At 36.7% G+C, this 20,204-nt stretch overlaps 3 non-coding genes across 3 annotated transcripts; all 3 read right to left on the bottom strand.

The window, feature by feature from the left end:
• Positions 1-16,875: 16,875 nt before the first annotated feature.
• On the bottom strand, positions 16,876-16,947 carry TRNAD-GUC (transfer RNA aspartic acid (anticodon GUC)). The gene has a single exon. It is a non-coding gene; the product is annotated as a tRNA-Asp (tRNA).
• Positions 16,948-17,619: 672 nt separating this feature from the next.
• TRNAD-GUC (transfer RNA aspartic acid (anticodon GUC)) lies at positions 17,620-17,691 on the bottom strand. Its single transcript has one exon. It is a non-coding gene; the product is annotated as a tRNA-Asp (tRNA).
• A 2,058-nt stretch (positions 17,692-19,749) lies between these two features.
• On the bottom strand, positions 19,750-19,821 carry TRNAD-GUC (transfer RNA aspartic acid (anticodon GUC)). The gene has a single exon. It is a non-coding gene; the product is annotated as a tRNA-Asp (tRNA).
• Positions 19,822-20,204: the final 383 nt, after the last annotated feature.

Raw genomic sequence — 20,204 nt, 5'->3', positions numbered from 1 at the left:
AAGGCTGTTTGACCTCTCAATCTACTAGCTAATGAAATGCAATGTTTCTTTAAATGACTTTTTCTCAACCATTGAAATGACTTCTTACAAAAAAAAACATGCACCATAATTTTAAGTGGAGATTTTTTACAAAGCTCCAATCATTTCTGGTTATTCATCTGCACTGATTCTCAAACACTTTTTTTCATAATCAACCTTCCATTTCATTTCCACAACTCATCTGTCTAGAAGCACATCTACCTTCAACATGACAAAAGTCTGGTTTGTGGGTCATCGCCTTGTCACTGGAGTCAAAAATACACAGCTAACAGAGGTATTTACAATCTTGATTTACCAAATGTGGACATTGTATGGATCGGACAGAGAGGATTGAGGAGTCACCAATTGATACCATTGATAAAATCCTTTATGCATTTACCACACCCTGACCTTATAATTGTGCACTGTGGTGGAAATGACTGAGGCACTTTGACTGGGGTAGGTCTGGAAATGCCTTTAAAGGACATCTTTGGGCAATTGATGTCACGTTTTCCAAAAACTGCCTTGGTATTTTCTAATATATGCCAAAGGCAAAAATGGAACTGGTCCAACCAATTTTGGCCACAGATTGAGAAAGCAAGGAAACATGTAAATAAATTTTCTTCTGCTTTCCTCCGTGACTATGGTATGGGTTCCATTTACCACCACAACTTGCGTTACAACATGCAAGACATCTATAGGAGAGATGGTGTGCGTTTTACAGATGAGGGGAATAGAGTTTTCCTCTTGAATATAAGACTCTGCATTGGCAACTACTTGTAGGTACAAAAAACACCCACTTAACACAACAGCTCTTTTCAGAGCTAACTTACCTCTAAACACTCTACATTATTTTTTTACTCTATTTTTTTTCACTGTTTTTCCCCGTGGTGCGCTCAGGGTGCGCGTACCGGAGAGCATACCCGGGAGCGCACCCAGCGCTTACCCCGTGAAAATGTCCCCCCAAAAAAAAATGTTTTTGCCCTTCAAGGTCCTTCTAGGCCCCCCTCAGAAAACCTAGGGGGTCAGGGGGTCTCCACTCTGCCTCCTTTTAATTATTTCCCCCTTTCTTTTTCACCTCTTGTGTCTCGATTCTACCGAGACACAAGAAGGCGGACTCTCTGAACTGTTTAGAATGTTGACAGACACCCGACAGCCAATCAGCTTTCCGCTCGTGCACTCCCGTAGCGCGCCGGGTGCGCTCCCCGGTACGCGTAAATGTAAGCGCTCGAAGCGCGCATATAGATATATATTTGTTTTTGAAGTTAATTTTTGTAAAAACCACTGGAGCAATTTTCAGAAAATATAGCAAAGGCACATCTGCTTACCAGTCCCTACAATTTTGCCAAGTTTGGCATAATTCCGTTCAGCCGTCCTATGGAAATTAACATGGGGAAAACAAGTTTTGGGACCCCCTCTTTTCTCGGCCCCCACTTCACGAATCCCCCCGAAACTTACAGGGAAGGAGCGCAGCTGAGCTGACGAACATTTTGGAAAATTACACACAAATTCCTCAACCGGCGCCAGAGTTATTCCCAATAGAATATTGCGGATTTCCTATGGTAGCCAATCCTAACTATAACTACCTACTGGCGACCGCCAGTAGGTAATAAATATATATATTGATAGATAGAAAGATAGCTAGATAGACAGATCGATAGATATTTATTTCAATGAAATAATTTCTTGATAAAACTGATTGTTTTTGGCTAGGAATTTCTGTATTGTAATAATTTAGGAAAAAAGATTACTTGTCCTAACCAAAAGCAGCAAATCTGCTTATTACAATACTGTGAAATGATCGAGGGCATGCCTTAACCCCAAGGAGGTGAGCACTGTTTAACTGATACTAATATGTCCTCGTTAGTATAGTGGTCAGTATCCCCGCCTGTCACGCGGAAGACCGGGGTTTAATTCCCTGACGGGGAGGAGATTGCTTTTATTTACACAATTTAAAAAAATGATGTACTTTCTAACATTGTAAAATATATGTGTCATTATTCTTGCCTATTCCGATAGAGAAAAAAGGTTGAGTTCACTGATGGCCAAAATGCTTACTGATGTGTTAACTGAAATTCAGAATATGCTCTGAATATTTCAATATGCACAGGCGTACCATTAAAAACAATTTACGTCTACAATCTGTTGGAAAATGAGATGAAGCAGTGGTAAAACCTAGGCTGCTGTTCCACTCGATTGGCACGATTTACAAGTAGAATGACTGCTTTTGGTTAGTAGTGACCCCTTGTATATATTCACTGAAAAAACATAGGTTTCAGGTCATATACAGTTAGGAATTAGCATTTAAAAAACCATTGAAATTGCTCTCATATAGTTAGTTGTACTAACTATATTTCGCGCACCCGCAATCCACTGCTGATGATGTCACATATTACATCATTCATGACATGGTCAGTGACATCACTGATGACATCACTGAAGACATCTCAAATGACAACCTGAGCATTCAGAACATGAGGAACCTCTGAACACCAGGAACTTGAGAATTCTTCTAGTTCATCTTCAGAAGAGTTTGTTCCTGAAACCCCTAGATCACTGAAAGAGTCCATAGTTTGGAATTTTTTTAAATTCCCAGATGGACAGAAAAATGTAAGTGCACCTTTTGTAACATGCAAAATCTGTGACACTGTACTTTCCATAGGGGATCCACAGAAGAACTACAGCTTTGGAACTTTTAGCATGGAACGCCATGTCAAGAATATACACCCAAACAATTGGAGTAAAGCTGTAATGAAAAGATCATCAGAGGAGCAGGGCTCTCCTCCCAGCACTTCTTCTCAATCAACAGCACCACCAATGCAAGCATCAACGATTGCAATTATCCAACCAGAACTTAAGAATTTGATGATGCAATGCATTCGTTGCCAGAAACGAATAGCCTTTGGACAAGAGTTCATTCAAGTTATCCTGCAAAAAAACAGGAAGGACAGGTGCACCCCATAATTTTTTTCTTTATTTTTCATAGTTTGTTCCGGTTGAACAATTATCTGCCTTAAAAAGTTTATTTTTTTACATCGTTTTTCAAGCAAAACAAAAACAAAGCAAAAAAGCAGTTCTTTTTAGAACTACCTCTACTGGTTAAAGAAAGAACTAAGGGGCATATTATCAAGGGGTTTATCTCTGCTTTTTTGGCTTTAAAAGCCAAGAAAGCAGAGATAAAATTATCTCCCTATTACCTAGCTAGCGACAGCTAGTAGGAGATAGCGACCATCTTGGGCCCCACTTTGCATGTCAGTGATATTTATCACTAATGACATGCAAAGTGGGCGTGCCAAGATGTTAGCGACTGGAAACAGTCGCTAACATCGCTATCTCCTATTACCAACATTTGGAGATATTCGCGGAGGTGGATAACATGGCTAAGAGCATTAGCTTGGTAATGCATGAATATCGCTGACTTTTCAGCGATATTCATGCATTGCGGCCGTTTTTTATCACATTTGCGTTTATCTGCGATAAAAATCGCCACGGCTCAGCGTTAAAATGTTGTCTCTAACCAAGCAATAGCGATAATTATCGCTATTGCTTGGTAATATGCCCCTACATTTCTATGTTTGTATGTAAAAGTTTGTCATAGTGAATGTCAAAGTGCAAAAATATAAGAATGTGGTACAGCATAAACCTATAAGGTGTTTACCTATAGTATACTGTACTACTTCCAAAGCACTGAAATGTAACATATGTATATAAATATGTTACAACTGAATGGGCCAGATGTATGTAATCTCGATTTACCTACTCATAAATACCGAGGGCCTGATGTAGGTAATCCCAGATTACCACTTCTTCAATACCGAACCATTCCGATTTGGTATTTAAGAACTGGCAATGGGGATGTAGGTATTTTTACCTAATTAATTACCGATTCGGTTAAATTTGGTAATTACCGATTCGATAATTACCGAATCTGTATTTGCCATTGATTCCTATGGGCCTTTGAAGCCCATAGGAATCAATGGCAAATACTGATTTGGTAATTACCGAATCGGTAAATACCGATTTCTGCCAGAGGAAACAGGATGTCACTTTGACACCCTGTAGCACCCCTGTTTTTGGCTTGTGTGCAATGCCATAGGGCATGTATGTGTGCCACATAGCACAGGTGTACATGCACAGATGTGCATGTACACAGGAATTCCTTATTTACCACCCATTTGTATTGAGTGGTAAATAACGAATTCTTAGACGCCTCTAGCACTATCAACAGTGCTACCTACATTAGAATTAACAGATTTGGTATTTTTACCAAGTCTGTATTTACCGATTCGGTAATTTTACCGATTCAGTAAATACAGAATCGGTAAAAATACCAAATCTATAAATAAATGCCTCCTACATAGGAGAAGGCATTTACCGGTCGGTAATGGCCAAATTCAGCCGTTACTGACCGGTAAATGCCTACCTACATCGCGTCCCAAATCATACCACTTCAATATTTAAGAGTAGGTAAATGGGATGTATGTAATTTCTCTTTTGAATTTACCGAATCGGTATAATTCAGTCATTTTACCGAATCGGTATTTAATGATTTGGTAATTGCCATTGATTCCTATGGGCCTTGAGGCCAACAGGAATCAATTGCAATTAACGAATCAGTAAATACCGATTTGGTAAAATTACCTAATTGTCAAGGGGGACAGGTTGTCACTTTGACAGCCTGTTGCACCCCTGATTCTGACTTGTGTGCCATGTCACACACAAACATGGTCTTATGACATGTATATGTGCCACATGGCACAAATGGACATGCACAGATGTGCATGTACACAGGAATTCATTATTTACCCCCGAAAGTTTTATCGATATATATCTACATATTCACTGTACAATATAAAAGTACACATTATCTGGGATAATAAAGAACATGTTTATTTTAATTTTTAAACAACATATATAACTTTATTTAAGCAACTTTTAAACAACATATATAACTTTATTTAAGCAAGTTTTAAACAACATATATAACTTTATTTAAGCAATTACATATCTCGTAATGGTGCGTACCAAACAGTTCTTTTTGCAACTACCTCTACTGGTTAAAAAAAGAACTACATTTCTATGTTTGTATGTAAAAGTTTGTCATACTGAATGTCACAGTGCAAAACTATAAGGATGTGGTACAGCATAAACCTATAAGGTAGTTACCTATAGTATATTGTACTACCTCCAAAGCACTGAAATGTAACATTTGTATATAAATATGTTACAACTCAATAGGCCAGATGTACGTAATCTCAATTTACCTACTCATAAATACCAAATCATACCACTTCTATATTTAAGAGTAGGCAGTAGGTAATTTCTCTTTTGAAATGACCGAATCTGTATAATTCAGCCATTTTACCGAATTGGTATTTACCGATTCGGTAATTGCCATTGATACCTCTAAGTCTTCAGGCCAATAGGAATCAATGGCAATTACCGAATCAGTAAATACCGAATCGGTAAAATTACCGTATTGTCAAGGGAGACAGGTTGTCACTTTGACACCCTGTTGCACCCTTGATTCTGATTTGTGTGCCAAGTCACACACACACATGGTTTTAGGGCATGTATGTGTGCCACATGGCACAAATATACATGCACAGATATGCATGTACACAGGAATTCATTATTTACCTCTGAATGTTTTATAAACTTTAAATTAATATATCTACGTATTCATTGTACAATATAACGGAACATATTAACTGGGATAATAAAGAACATGTTTATTTTAAACTTTTAAACAACCTATATAACGTTACTTAAACAATTATAAATCTCACGAGGGTGCGTACCACGTAAGCACATCATAAGATGATGTGCGCTCCGTAAATAAAACATAAACCCAACGTAAGCATCAATGGTTGTAAATATCCAACCTGAACTTAAGAATTTGATGTTGCAATGCTTTCGTTGCCAGAAACTAATAGCCTTTGGACAAGAACATTCTGAACACAAGGAACTTGAGGATTCTTCTACTTCATCTTCAGAAGAGTTTGTTCCTAAAACCCCTAGAACACAGAGAGAGTCCATCGTACGGAAATTTAAAAAAAAAAAGAAAGAGAGAAAAAGGTAAATGCGCCTTTTGTCACATGTAAAATCTGTCACACAGTACTTTCAAGAGGGAATCCACAGAAACAGTACAGCTTTGGAACTTATAGCATGGAATGCCATGTCCAGAATATACACCCAAACAATTGGAGTAAAGCTGTAATAAAAAGATCATCAGAGGAGCAGGGCTCTACTTCCAGCACTTCTTCTTAAGCAACAGCACCACCAATGCAAGCATCAATGGTTGCAAATATCCAACCTGAACTTAAGAATTTGATGATGCAATGCATTCATTGCCTGAAACTAATACCCTTTGCACAAGAGTCCATTCAAGTTATCCTGCAAAAACACGGGAAGCACAGGTGCATTACCAGGGCCATTTTTTCTTTTCTCTGAAGATTGTCTTCTGGATGAATCTTCTAATTGAGTCCTCTTGATTGATAACGCTTGCTTATAAGGTCTTTGTTTGCGGTTCTTGGTAGGCTTAATGTTTTATGACTCTGTAGATATTTAGAATCTGTTGAAAAGAAAAATATGACATATTATAGACCACTACCAACATAGCACATAGCAATTACATTAACTAAACAATATAAACACTAGTTCACATCTCTCTTTGTGTGTCTCATATCACTCTCTGCCTGCACCATCTCCCTCTTTGCATGCCTCATCTCACTCTCTCCTTCCACCATCTCTCTGTTTGTATGTGTGTATCATCTCAATCTCTGCCTAAACCATCTGTCTGTTTGTGTGTGTGTCTCATCTCACTTTCTGTGTCTAAAACGATTTACCATACTAAATGTGTTTTGTTGAAATGTCTGGCTTTAAGTTTTTTGACAAGGAACACACTGAGTATGTATGTGAATTAAGGAATTATATTTTCATCTTTTTCCATAATGTTAGCTGTGTGTGCTCACAATTTGTATCTTTTTAAGCTTACAGGGTAGACTTCTTTTTAAAGTGTTTCTCATGCTTGAATTCAATGCTGGTACAGAGATAGTGCTAATAGTTTAATTTGGCGTGTAAATATGCTGCTTTTTTACAAGCGCTTTTCGCAACCTTTAACATGGGTGCAAGCAGTGAATATATAGAGAGGGATAAGAATAGCAGATAGAAAACAATATGAAATGGTGTGGAAGATGCATAAAGGATTTCACTAATGGCATCAATTGAGATGGACTATGAGATAAAGAGGGCCATATTTACAAGCCCCTTGCACAATGTTTAACATGGGTACAAGCAGTAAATGCATGCAGAGTGATAACATTGGCACACAGACAAGAATATTATATGCCTTGAGAGATGCGTAAAGGATTTTACTAATGGCATAAATTGAGATAGAATATACAAAAAAGAGAGGCATATTTACAAGCCCCTTGCGCAATGTTTGACGTGGGTGCAAGCAGAAAATGCATGCAGAGTAATAAAATTGGCACACAGACAGACAAGAATATGAAATGCCTTGAGAAATGCATAAAGGATTTTACTAATGGCATAAATTGAGATAGAATATACAAAAAAGAGAGGCATATTTACAAACCCCTTGCGCAATGTTTGACATGCGTGCAAGCAGAAAATGCATGTAGAGTAATAAAATTGGCACACAGACAAGAATATGACATGCTGTGAGAGATGCGTAAAGGATTTTACTAATGGCATTAATTGAGTTAGAATATACAAAAAAGAGAGGCATATTTACAAGCCCCTTGCGCAATGTTTGACATGGGTGCAAGCAGAAAATGCATGCAGAGTGATAAAATTGGCACACGGACAAGAATATGAAATGCTGTGAGAGATGCGTAAAGGATTTTACTAATGGCATAAATTGAGATAGAATATATAAAAAAGAGAGGCATATTTACAAGCCCCTTGCGCAATGTTTGACATGGGTGCAAGCAGAAAATGCATGCAGAGTAGTAAAATTGGCACACAGACAAGAATATGAAATGCTTTGAGAGATGCGTAAAGGATTTTACTAATGGCATACATTGAGATAGAATATACAAAAAAGACAGGCATATTTACAAGCCCCTTGCGCAATGTTTGACATGGGTGCAAGCAGAAAATGCATGCGGAGTAATAAAATTGCCACACAGACAAGAACATGAAATGCTGTGAGAGATGCGTAAAGGATTTTACTAATGCATAAATTGAGATACAATATACAAAAAAGAGAGGCATATTTACAAGCCCCTTGCACAATGTTTGACATGGGTGCAAGCAGAAAATGCATGCAGAGTAATAAAATTGGCACACAGACAAGAATATGAAATGCCTTGAGAGATGCGTAAAGGATTTTACTAATGGCATAAATTGAGATAGAATATACAAAAAAGAGAGGCATATTTACAAGCCCCTTGCACAATGTTTGATATGGGTGCAAGCAGAAAATGCATGCAGAGTAATGAAATTGGCACACAGACAAGAATCTGAAATGCTGTAAGAGATGCATAAAGGATTTTACTAATGACATAAATTGAGAAACCTGACTCATTTTCAAAATACAACAGTAATGAAACCGAATATGCTTGTTATGCTTCCCAATACTGCAAACAGCACTCTCTCTATATTAAAAGAACCATTACTCACCTTTAAAATCACTTTTGAAAATGTAGAACAGTGTAAAACACACACCAGATTTTCTTAAACAGAATCCCTGAACTGCAGCTCAGACACTGGAAACAGAAATGGCACAGTTTCCCACTCATTCTTCCCACACTATTTCAAAACTAAACTAACATTTCAATTGGTTCTTCATTTCCACACTTTCAAACTCACATAATATTCACCCATCCCCCTACTACTCATTCAACCTTTTACCATGGTAACTCCCACCTAAGGAAGAACAGAGTTTAAAAGTTCATCATACTATGTTGCAAATGAATCCAGCAAGGTTGTTAGAGCTTTCAATATAACAGCTATTCATGTGCAATGTTCCTTTCAATGACCTTTTCTGAACCATTAGAATTGTTTCTTTTAAAAAACAAAACTATGCACCCTAATATGCTCTTTTGCATTTTCAGAAAACACCAATCCTTTCTTAAGCTTCAAGTGCAGTGAATGTCCTCCTCTTTTTTTTCTAAACTGCAAGCTTTCCAACTGCCATTTCATTTACAGCCCTCATCTGAGTACAACCAGATCTGCCTTGAACATGCTTTCAGTATGGTTTGTAGGACACAGCTTTGTATTCTGGTCTAAAAGGTATGCAACAAACAGAGGAATTTTAAACCTTGATTTACCAAATGTGGATATTTTATGGATTGACCAGAGAGGATTGAGATGTCACCAATTGATACCATTGACGAAATCCTTCATGAATCTCCCACACCCTGACCTCATAATTGTGCACTGTGGTGGAAATTACTTATGCACTTTGACTGGGGTTGGTCTGGAAATGCTATTGAAGGACATCTTTGGACAATTGATGTCACTTTTTCCTCAAACTGCCTTTGTCTATTCCAATATATGCCAAAGGCAAAAATGGAATTGGTCCAATCAATTTTGTCCGCAGAGTGAGAAAGCAAGGAAACATGTAAATAAATCTGTTTCTGCATACATGAGAGACTATAGAATGGGTTGTATACACCACAACAACTTGCGTTACAACATGCAAGGCATCTATAGGACAGATGGTGTGCATTTCACTGATGAAGGGAACAGAATCTTTCTCTCTAACATCAGACTCTGCATTGGTACTTACTTGTAGGTACCAAAAAAAACACAATGAACACATAGGCTCCTTTTTAGAGCCAACTAACATGTAAACACTCAATATGATTTTTAACTTTTTTTTAATTAATTTTTACCGAGGTCCGAGCACCGAGCACTCACCGAGCACTCCCTGTGCACGGAACTATCGTGTTTTCTGTTATTTTTTTAAAAATAAACATTATTTTTAACCTTAGGAGTCCTTGAAGGACCCCCTGAGAAGGCCTAAGGGGTCAGGGACACTCTACCTACCCCCTTCCCACGTTTTTAAGTTATATTTTTCACTCTCTTCTGAAACCACAAAATGGCGGCGATAGTGCTCACGCACCGTGCATTTGCCGAGCACTCACAGTGCATTCACCGAGCACTCACGGTGCGGGGACCTATTGGAATTTTTTTAAAACAATAAAACTAAATGGAAATGGACATCGTCTCCTCTGTTGATACCTTGTATGTTGTAATGCAAGTTATTGTGGTATATTGAATCCATACTGTAGTCTTTCAGGAAAGCAGAAACAGATTTGTTCACATGATTCCTTCCTTTCTCAATGTGAGGTCAGAATTGGCGTAGGGGGTCATGAGTTCCTACTCTGGTGAAACACACTTGCTGTTCTATATACTAACTTATGTTGTAAACTAGTACATCAGAGACAGTCAGTGAGAGAAAGGATGCAGGACATGAAGAACACAACATTGTATCACTTTGCTACTACCTCATAAATTACATTTAAATAAGTATAATTTTCAAAACAATTTTTCTCTACTAAATTAAAATTTATTCATCAGAATTTTCAAAATCTAAAAAAACTTGTAGCATTTCTTCATCAGGAATTTCATCCATCAAAGTGTCTGGAAATGATTCGTCAAACTCAACAATGTCTACACATTCCATTAATTCCATATCTAGTGTTTCATCGAAAAAATTTGCCATAGTATCTCCTTCATGTTCTTCATGATTTGTTTCATCTATAGGATCAATATACACCACAGAATAAGTTGCCTCAATAAACGTTGCTGTTATTTCAAAGAAGATGTTGGTAGGCTCCTCATTTTCATTCATCATTTTATGTTAGTGTACTATTAAAAGAAAGAGAAACAGCGCTTACTGCATGATTTCCTGCTCAGGTGAGACACACTTGCTGTTCTTTAAACTTACTTATGTTGCAATCTTGTGCACCAGAGACAGACAGTGAGAGAAAGGATGCAGGACATGAAAAAGAGATGTCAAATACATATTTAAGAAAATTTTGGGGGAGAAGGGAAATATTTATGAGTAAACTTACTATGTAACACCAAAAATTATCAGTTTGCTACTACCTCATAAATTACATTTTGATAAATATAAATTCTCATACAATGTTTATTTACTAAATTTAAATTTATTGTTGGAAATTTTTTAAATTGAAATGATCGTCTAAGATTGCATCATAAGCAATGTCAATATTAAAAATCTCCCAAAAAGAAACCTCAAACTCAATGAAATCTAAAGCTTCCATTAAATCTGAATCCAAGGATTCATAATAGAAATCATCCATGCCATCTCCTCCATCATAAAGCTCTCCTTCAGGAACATCCTCAATAACAGTCTCAAAAATGTCTATAACAATGTCAAATGACTTCATTTTCAGCCATGATTGATGTTAGTGTACTATTAAAAGAAAGAGAAAGACTGTGAGATGGTGCAGGGGAAGAGTGAGATAGGGCAGAGAAAAACTATTAAAATCTATTAGAAGAGTCACTACTGTGTAAATCTCACACCAGAAATTGAACACCAAAATTTCCTCACAAAACTACCTCAGACACTACAGTCACAAAATGGCCGTGTTTCCCTGGACAGTGTCTAGTATCAAGCAACAATTGGAAATATAAAGCAATGCATCTGATGTTGCCCTACTCAATCCATAAGTATAACAGAAAAACATTAAATAACTAACAGAAAACATGTTTGCTATTAACTTAAAGTGAACAACAGAGTTCTCCTTACAAATTAACAACTCACCTTCTAGAAAACTGTTGAACAGTAAATTCGGTCTCAATCTCACACTTCAGAAGTATACCTCAAACACTAAAATCTCAAAATGGCTGTTTCCCTCTCATTTCTCATACATATTCAGATACCCAGCCAATCAAAATTTTATCACACACAAAATCAAAACCAAAGTAACATTTTAATTGGTTAAAATTATCAACACTTTCAAACTCACATAATCTTCAACCTACCCCCAATGCTCTCTACCAATTACCATACTAACTCTCCACAAAACACCTACCTAAACCCAAAGGTGAAAGAGTCATCACTCAATGTTGCACTCAACCAACATCTAAACACTGAAACTTGTTATTTTAATGTATTTCTTTTTTGTCTTTTTGAGTCAAAGTCCGCGCACGGTGCGCGGACCCCGCAATTTTTTAAAACATTTTTTTTTCAACCTTTGGGGTCCTTTACAGACCCCATGACAAAACCTAGGGGGCTCAGGAAGGTCTACCCTGCCTCCTTGTCAACTATTACACTTCTGTTTACAACCACTATCATCTGCCACAATAACAAGATGGCGGCAACACTTCCTCATTCCGACTGACTAGAATGTTGACAGACGTCCAACAGCCAATCAGAATTCCGCGCTCGCACGCTAAGGTCCGCGCACGTGCAAGGACAGTGCAAGGACGTTGCGAGCCTGTGCGCGCACCGTGTCCCGCCCATAGATATATAATTTGAAAAAAAAATGATTTTCTCAACAATTACTGAAGGGATTTTCACCAAATATACAAAAGGCACTTCTACATACCAGGCTCTACAATTTTGCCAAGTTTGCAGTAATTCCATTCAGCCGTTCGGGCTGTAGCTGTGTCGAAAGGTCCTATGGAAAATTGCATTGGATTCAATTTCACCAAACATACAAAAAGCACTGCTGCATACCAGTCCCTGCCATTTTGCCAAATCTGGTGTAATTCCGTTCAGCCGTTCGAGCTGTAGCCTTGTCAGAATGTCCCTATTGAAATTAACATGGGGAAAACATGTTTTGTGACCTCCCTTTTTTCTCGGCCCCAGCTTGACGAATCCCCCAGAAACTTTCAGGGAAGGAGCGCAGCGCAGCGCAGCGAGGCCAATTTAAGGAAAATTACAGGAAGATCCCTCAATCAGCGCCAAAGTTATTCCCAGAATTTTCGGAATTTCCTATGGTAACTAGGTCCTAACTATATATACCTACTGGCGACTGCTCACTTTACCATTTGCAACTTATAACTATTAGACACCAGGGGTCACTACTAACCAAAAGCAGTCATTCTATTTGTAAATCGTGCCAATCGAGTTAAACAGTGCTCACCTCCTTGGGGTTAATCGCATGCCCTCGGTCAATTCACAGTATTGTAATAGGCAGATTTGCTGCTTTTGGTTAGGACAAGTAATCGTTTTTCCTAAATTATTACAAGTGAATTCAACCTTTTTTCTCAATCGGAATAGGCAAGGATAATGACAGATATATTTTACAATGTTAGAAAGTACATCATTTTATTTAATTGTGTGAATAAAAGGAATCGCCACCCCGTCGGGGAATTGAAACCCGGTCTCCCGCGTGACAGGCGGGGATACTGACCACTATACTAACGAGGACTTATTGGCATCAGTTAAACAGTGCTCACCTCCTGGGGGTTAAGGCATGCCCTCGATCAATTAACAGTAATGTAATTGGCAGATTTGCTGCTTTTGGTTAGGACAAGTAATTTTGTTTCCTAAATTATTACAATACAGAAATTCCTAGCCAAAAACAATCAGTTTTATCAAGAAATGATTTCAATTGAAATAAATATCTATCTATCGATCTGTCTATCTAGCTATCTTTCTATCTATCAATATATATATTTATATATATATATATATAATCAGTTCACTTTACCATTTGCAGCTTATAACTATTAGCCACCAGGGGTCACTACTAACCAAAAGCAGTCATTCTACTTGTAAATCGTGCCAATCGAGTAGAACAGCAGCCTAGGATTCACCACTGCTTCATCTCATTTTCCAAGAGAATGGAGATGTAAAGTGTTTTTGATGGTACGCCTGTGCATATTGAAATATTCCGAGCATATTCTGAATTTCAGTTAACACATCAGTAAGCATTTTGGCCATCAGTGAATTCAACCTTTTTCTCAATCGGAATAGGCAAGGATAATGACAGATACATTTTACAATGTTAGAAAGTACATCATTTTATTTAATTGTGTGAATAAAAGGAATCGCCTCCACATCGGGGAATTGAACACCGGTCTCCCGCTTGACAGGCGGGGATACTAACCACTATACTAACGAGGACTTATTGGCATCAGTTAAACAGTGCTCACCTCCTTGGGGTGAAGGCATGCCCTCGATCAATTCACTATATTGTAATAGGCAGATTTGCTGCTTTTGGTTAGGACAAGTAATTTCTTTTCCTAAATTATTACAATACAGAAATTCCTAGCCAAAAACAATCAGTTTTATCAAGAAATTATTTCATTGAAATAAATATCTATCTATCGATCTGCCTATCTAGCTATCTTTCTATCTATCAATATATATATTTATATATATATATATATATATATATATATATATATAAATATATATTTATATATAATCACTTCACTTTACCATTTGCAGCTTATAACTATTAGCCACCAGGGGTCACTACTAACCAAAAGCAGTCATTCTACTTGTAAATCGTGCCAATCGAGTGGAACAGCAGCCTATGATTCACCACTGCTTCATCTCATTTTCCAAGAGAATGCAGATGTAAAGTGTTTTTGATGGTACGCCTGTGCATATTGAAATATTCAGAGCATATTCTGAATTTCAGTTAACACATCAGTAAGCATTTTGTCCATCGGTGAATTCAACCTTTTTTCTCAATCGGAATAGGCAAGGATAATGACAGATATATTTTACAATGTTAGAAAGTACATCATTTTATTTAATTGTGTGAATAAAAGGAATCGCCTCCCTGTCGGGGAATTGAACACCGGTCTCCCGCTTGACAGGCGGGGATACTAACCACTATACTAATGAGGACTTATTGGCATCAGTTAAACAGTGCTCACCTCCTTGGGGTTAAGGCATGCCCTCGATCAATTCACAGTATTGTAATAGGCAGATTTGCTGCTTTTGGTTAGGACAAGTAATTTCTTTTCCTAAATTATTACAATACAGAAATTCCTAGCCAAAAACAATCAGTTTTATCAAGAAATTATTTCATTGAAATAAATATCTATCTATCGATCTGTCTATCTAGCTATCTTTCTATCTATCAATATATATATTTATATATATATATATATATATATAAATATATATTTATATATAATCACTTCACTTTACCATTTGCAGCTTATAACTATTAGCCACCAGGGGTCACTACTAACCAAAAGCAGTCATTCTACTTGTAAATCGTGCCAATCGAGTGGAACAGCAGCCTATGATTCACCACTGCTTCATCTCATTTTCCAAGAGAATGCAGATGTAAAGTGTTTTTGATGGTACGCCTGTGCATATTGAAATATTCAGAGCATATTCTGAATTTCAGTTAACACATCAGTAAGCATTTTGTCCATCGGTGAATTCAACCTTTTTTCTCAATCGGAATAGGCAAGGATAATGACAGATATATTTTACAATGTTAGAAAGTACATCATTTTATTTAATTGTGTGAATAAAAGGAATCGCCTCCACGTCGGGGAATTGAACACCGGTCTCCCGCTTGACAGGCGGGGATACTAACCACTATACTAACGAGGACTTATTGGCATCAGTTAAACAGTGCTCACCTCCTTGGGGTTAAGGCATGCCCTCGATCAATTCACAGTATTGTAATAGGCAGATTTGCTGCTTTTGGTTAGGACAAGTAATTTCTTTTCCTAAATTATTACAATACAGAAATTCCTAGCCAAAAAAAATCAGTTTTATCAAGAAATTATTTCATTGAAATAAATATCTATCTATCGATCTGTCTATCTAGCTATCTTTCTATCTATCAATATATATATTTATATATATATATATATATATATATATATATATATATATATATATATATAATCAGCTCACTTTACAATTTGCAGCTTATAACTATTAGCCACCAGGAGTCACTACTAACCAAAAGCAGTCATTCTACTTGTAAATTGTGCCAATCGAGTGGAACAGCAGCCTAGGATTCACCACTGCTTCATCTAATTTTCCAAGAGAATGCAGATGTAAAGTGTTTTTGATGGTACGCCTGTGCATATTGAAATGTTCAGAGCATATTCTGAATTTCAGTTAACACATCAGTAAGCATTTTGGCCATCAGTGAATTCAACCTTTTTTCTCAATCAGAATACGCAAGGATAATGACAGATATATTTTACAATGTTAGAAAGTACATCATTTTATTTAATTGTGTGAATAAAAGGAATCGCCTCCCCGTCGGGGAATTGAACCCCGGTCTCCCGCGTGACAGGCGGGGATACTGACCACTATACTAACTAAGGCATACCCTCGATCAATTCACAGTATTGTAATAGGCAGATTTGCCGCTTTTGGTTAGGACAAGTAATCTTTTTTCCTAAATATTACAATACAGAAATTCCTAGCCAAAAACAATCAGTTTTATCAAGAAATTATTTCATTGAAATAAATATCTATCTATCGATCTGTCTATCTGGCTATCTTTCTAACTATCAATATATATATTTATATATATATATATATATATATATATAATCAGCTCACTTTACCATTTACAGCTTATAACTATTAGCCACCAGGGGTCACTACTAACCAAAAGCAGTCATTCTACTTGTAAATTGTGCCAATCGAGTGGAACAGCAGCCAAGGATTCACCACTGCTTCATCTCATTTTCCAAGAGAATGCAGATGTAAAGTGTTTTTGATGGTACGCCTGTGCATATTGAAATATTCAGAGCATATTCTGAATTTCAGTTAACACATCAGTAAGCATTTTGGCCATCAGTGAATTCAACCTTTTTTCTCAATCAGAATAGGCAAGGATAATGACAGATATATTTTACAATGTTAGAAAGTACATCATTTTATTTAATTGTGTGAATAAAATGAATCGCCTCCCCGTCGGGGAATTGAACCCCGGTCTCCCGCGTGACAGGTGGGGATACTGACCACTATACTAACGAGGACTTATTGGCATCAGTTAAACAGTGCTCACCTCCTTGGGGTTAAGGCATACCCTCGATCAATTCACAGTATTGTAATAGGCAGATTTGCTGCTTTTGGTTAGGACAAGTAATCTTTTTTCCTAAATATTACAATACAGAAATTCCTAGCCAAAAACAATCAGTTTTATCAAGAAATTATTTCATTGAAATAAATATCTATCTATCGATCTGTTTATCTAGCTATCTTTCTATCTATCAATATATATATTTATATATATATATATATATATATATATATATATATATATATATATAAATATATATTTATATATAATCACCTCACTTTACCATTTGCAGCTTATAACTATTAGCCACCAGGGGTCACTACTAACCAAAAGCAGTCATTCTACTTGTAAATCGTGCCAATCGAGTGGAACAGCAGCCTATGATTCACCACTGCTTCATCTCATTTTCCAAGAGAATGCAGATGTAAAGTGTTTTTGATGGTACGCCTGTGCATATTGAAATATTCAGAGCATATTCTGAATTTCAGTTAACACATCAGTAAGCATTTTGTCCATCGGTGAATTCAACCTTTTTTCTCAATCGGAATAGGCAAGGATAATGAAAGATATATTTTACAATGTTAGAAAGTACATCATTTTATTTAATTGTGTGAATAAAAGGAATCGCCTCCCCGTCGGGGAATTGAACCCCGGTCTCCCGCGTGACAGGCGGGGATACTGACCACTATACTAACGAGGACTTATTGGCATCAGTTAAACAGTGCTCACCTCCTTGGGGTTAAGGCATACCCTCGATCAATTCACAGTATTGTAATAGGCAGATTTGCTGCTTTTGGTTAGGACAAGTAATCTTTTTTCCTAAATATTACAAGACAGAAATTCCTAGCCAAAAACAATCAGTTTTATCAAGTAATTATTTCATTGAAATTAATATCTATCTATCTGTCTATCTGGCTATCTTTCTAACTATCAATATATATATTTATATATATCTATATATATATATATAATGAGCTCACTTTACCATTTGCAGCTTATAACTATTAGCCACCAGGGGTCACTACTAACCAAAAGCAGTCATTCTACTTGTAAATTGTGCCAATCGAGTGGAACAGCAGCCTAGGATTCACCACTGCTTCATCTCTTTTTCCAAGAGAATGCAGATGTAAAGTGTTTTTGATGGTACGCCTGTGCATATTGAAATATTCAGAGCATATTCTGAATTTCAGTTAACACATCAGTAAGCATTTTGTCCATCGTGAATTCAACCTTTTTTCTCAATCGGAATAGGCAAGGATAATGACAGATATATTTTACAATGTTAGAAAGTGCATCATTTTATTTAATTGTGTGAATAAGAGGATTCGCCTCCCCGTCGGGGAATTGAACCCCGGTCTCCAGCGTGACAGGCGGGGATACTGACCACTATACTAACGATGACTTATTGGCATCAGTTAAACAGTGCTCACCTCCTTGGGGTTAAGGCATACCCTCGATCAATTCACAGTATTGTAATAGGCAGATTTGCTGCTTTTGGTTAGGACAAGTAATCTTTTTTCCTAAATATTACAATACAGAAATTCCTAGCCAAAAACAATCAGTTTTATCAAGAAATTATTTCATTGAAATAAATATCTATCTATCGATCTGTCTATCTGGCTATCTTTCTAACTATCAATATATATATTTATATATATCTATATATATATATATAATCAGCTCACTTTACCATTTGCAGCTTATAACTATTAGCCACCAGGGGTCACTACTAACCAAAAGCAGTCATTCTACTTGTAAATTGTGCCAATCGAGTGGAACAGCAGCCTAGGATTCACCACTGCTTCATCTCATTTTCCAAGAGAATGCAGATGTAAAGTGTTTTTGATGGTACGCCTGTGCATATTGAAATATTCCGAGCATATTCTGTATTTCAGTTAACACATCAGTAAGCATTTTGGCCATCAGTGAATTCAACCTTTTTTCTCAATCGGAATAGGCAAGGATAATGACAGATATATTTTACAATGTTAGAAAGTACATCATTTTATTTAATTGTGTGAATAAAAGGAATCGCCTCCCCGTCGGGGAATTGAACACCGGTCTCCCGCTTGACAGGCGGGGATACTAACCACTATACTAACGAGGACTTATTGGCATCAGTTAAACAGTGCTCACCTCCTTGGGGTGAAGGCATGCCCTCGATCAATTCACAGTATTGTAATAGGCAGATTTGCTGCTTTTGGTTAGGACAAGTAATTTCTTTTCCTAAATTATTACAATACAGAAATTCCTAGCCAAAAACAATCAGTTTTATCAAGAAATTATTTCATTGAAATAAATATCTATCTATCGATCTGTCTATCTAGCTATCTTTCTATCTATTAATATATATATTTATATATATATATATATATATATAAATATATATTTATATATAATCACCTCACTTTACCATTTGCAGCTTATAACTATTAGCCACCAGGGGTCACTACTAACCAAAAGCAGTCATTCTACTTGTAAATCGTGCCAATCGAGTGGAACAGCAGCCTATGATTCACCACTGCTTCATCTCATTTTCCAAGAGAATGCAGATGTAAAGTGTTTTTGATGGTACGCCTGTGCATATTGAAATATTCAGAGCATATTCTGAATTTCAGTTAACACATCAGTAAGCATTTTGGCCATCAGTGAATTCAACCTTTTTTCTCAATCGGAATAGGCAAGGATAATGAAAGATATATTTTACAATGTTAGAAAGTACATCATTTTATTTAATTGTGTGAATAAAAGGAATCGCCTCCCCGTCGGGGAATTGAACCCCGGTATCCCGCGTGACAGGCGGGGATACTGACCACTATACTAACGAGGACTTATTGGCATCAGTTAAACAGTGCTCACCTCCTTGGGGTTAAGGCATACCCTCGATCAATTCACAGTATTGTAATAGGCAGATTTGCTGCTTTTGGTTAGGACAAGTAATCTTTTTTCCTAAATATTACAATACAGAAATTCCTAGCCAAAAACAATCAGTTTGATCAAGAAATTATTTCATTGAAATAAATATCTATCTATCGATCTGTCTATCTGGCTATCTTTCTAACTATCAATATATATATTTATATATATATATATATATATATATATATAATCAGCTCACTTTACAATTTGCAGCTTATAACTATTAGCCACCAGGAGTCACTACTAACCAAAAGCAGTCATTCTACTTGTAAATTGTGCCAATCGAGTGGAACA

Source organism: Lissotriton helveticus, chromosome 1_2 (genome assembly GCF_964261635.1).
Source record: "Lissotriton helveticus chromosome 1_2, aLisHel1.1, whole genome shotgun sequence".
In the NCBI taxonomy this organism is placed as follows: Eukaryota; Metazoa; Chordata; class Amphibia; order Caudata; family Salamandridae; genus Lissotriton; species Lissotriton helveticus.
Note: the sequence above shows the minus strand (reverse complement) of the source record. Positions and strands in the feature narration are given on the sequence as shown.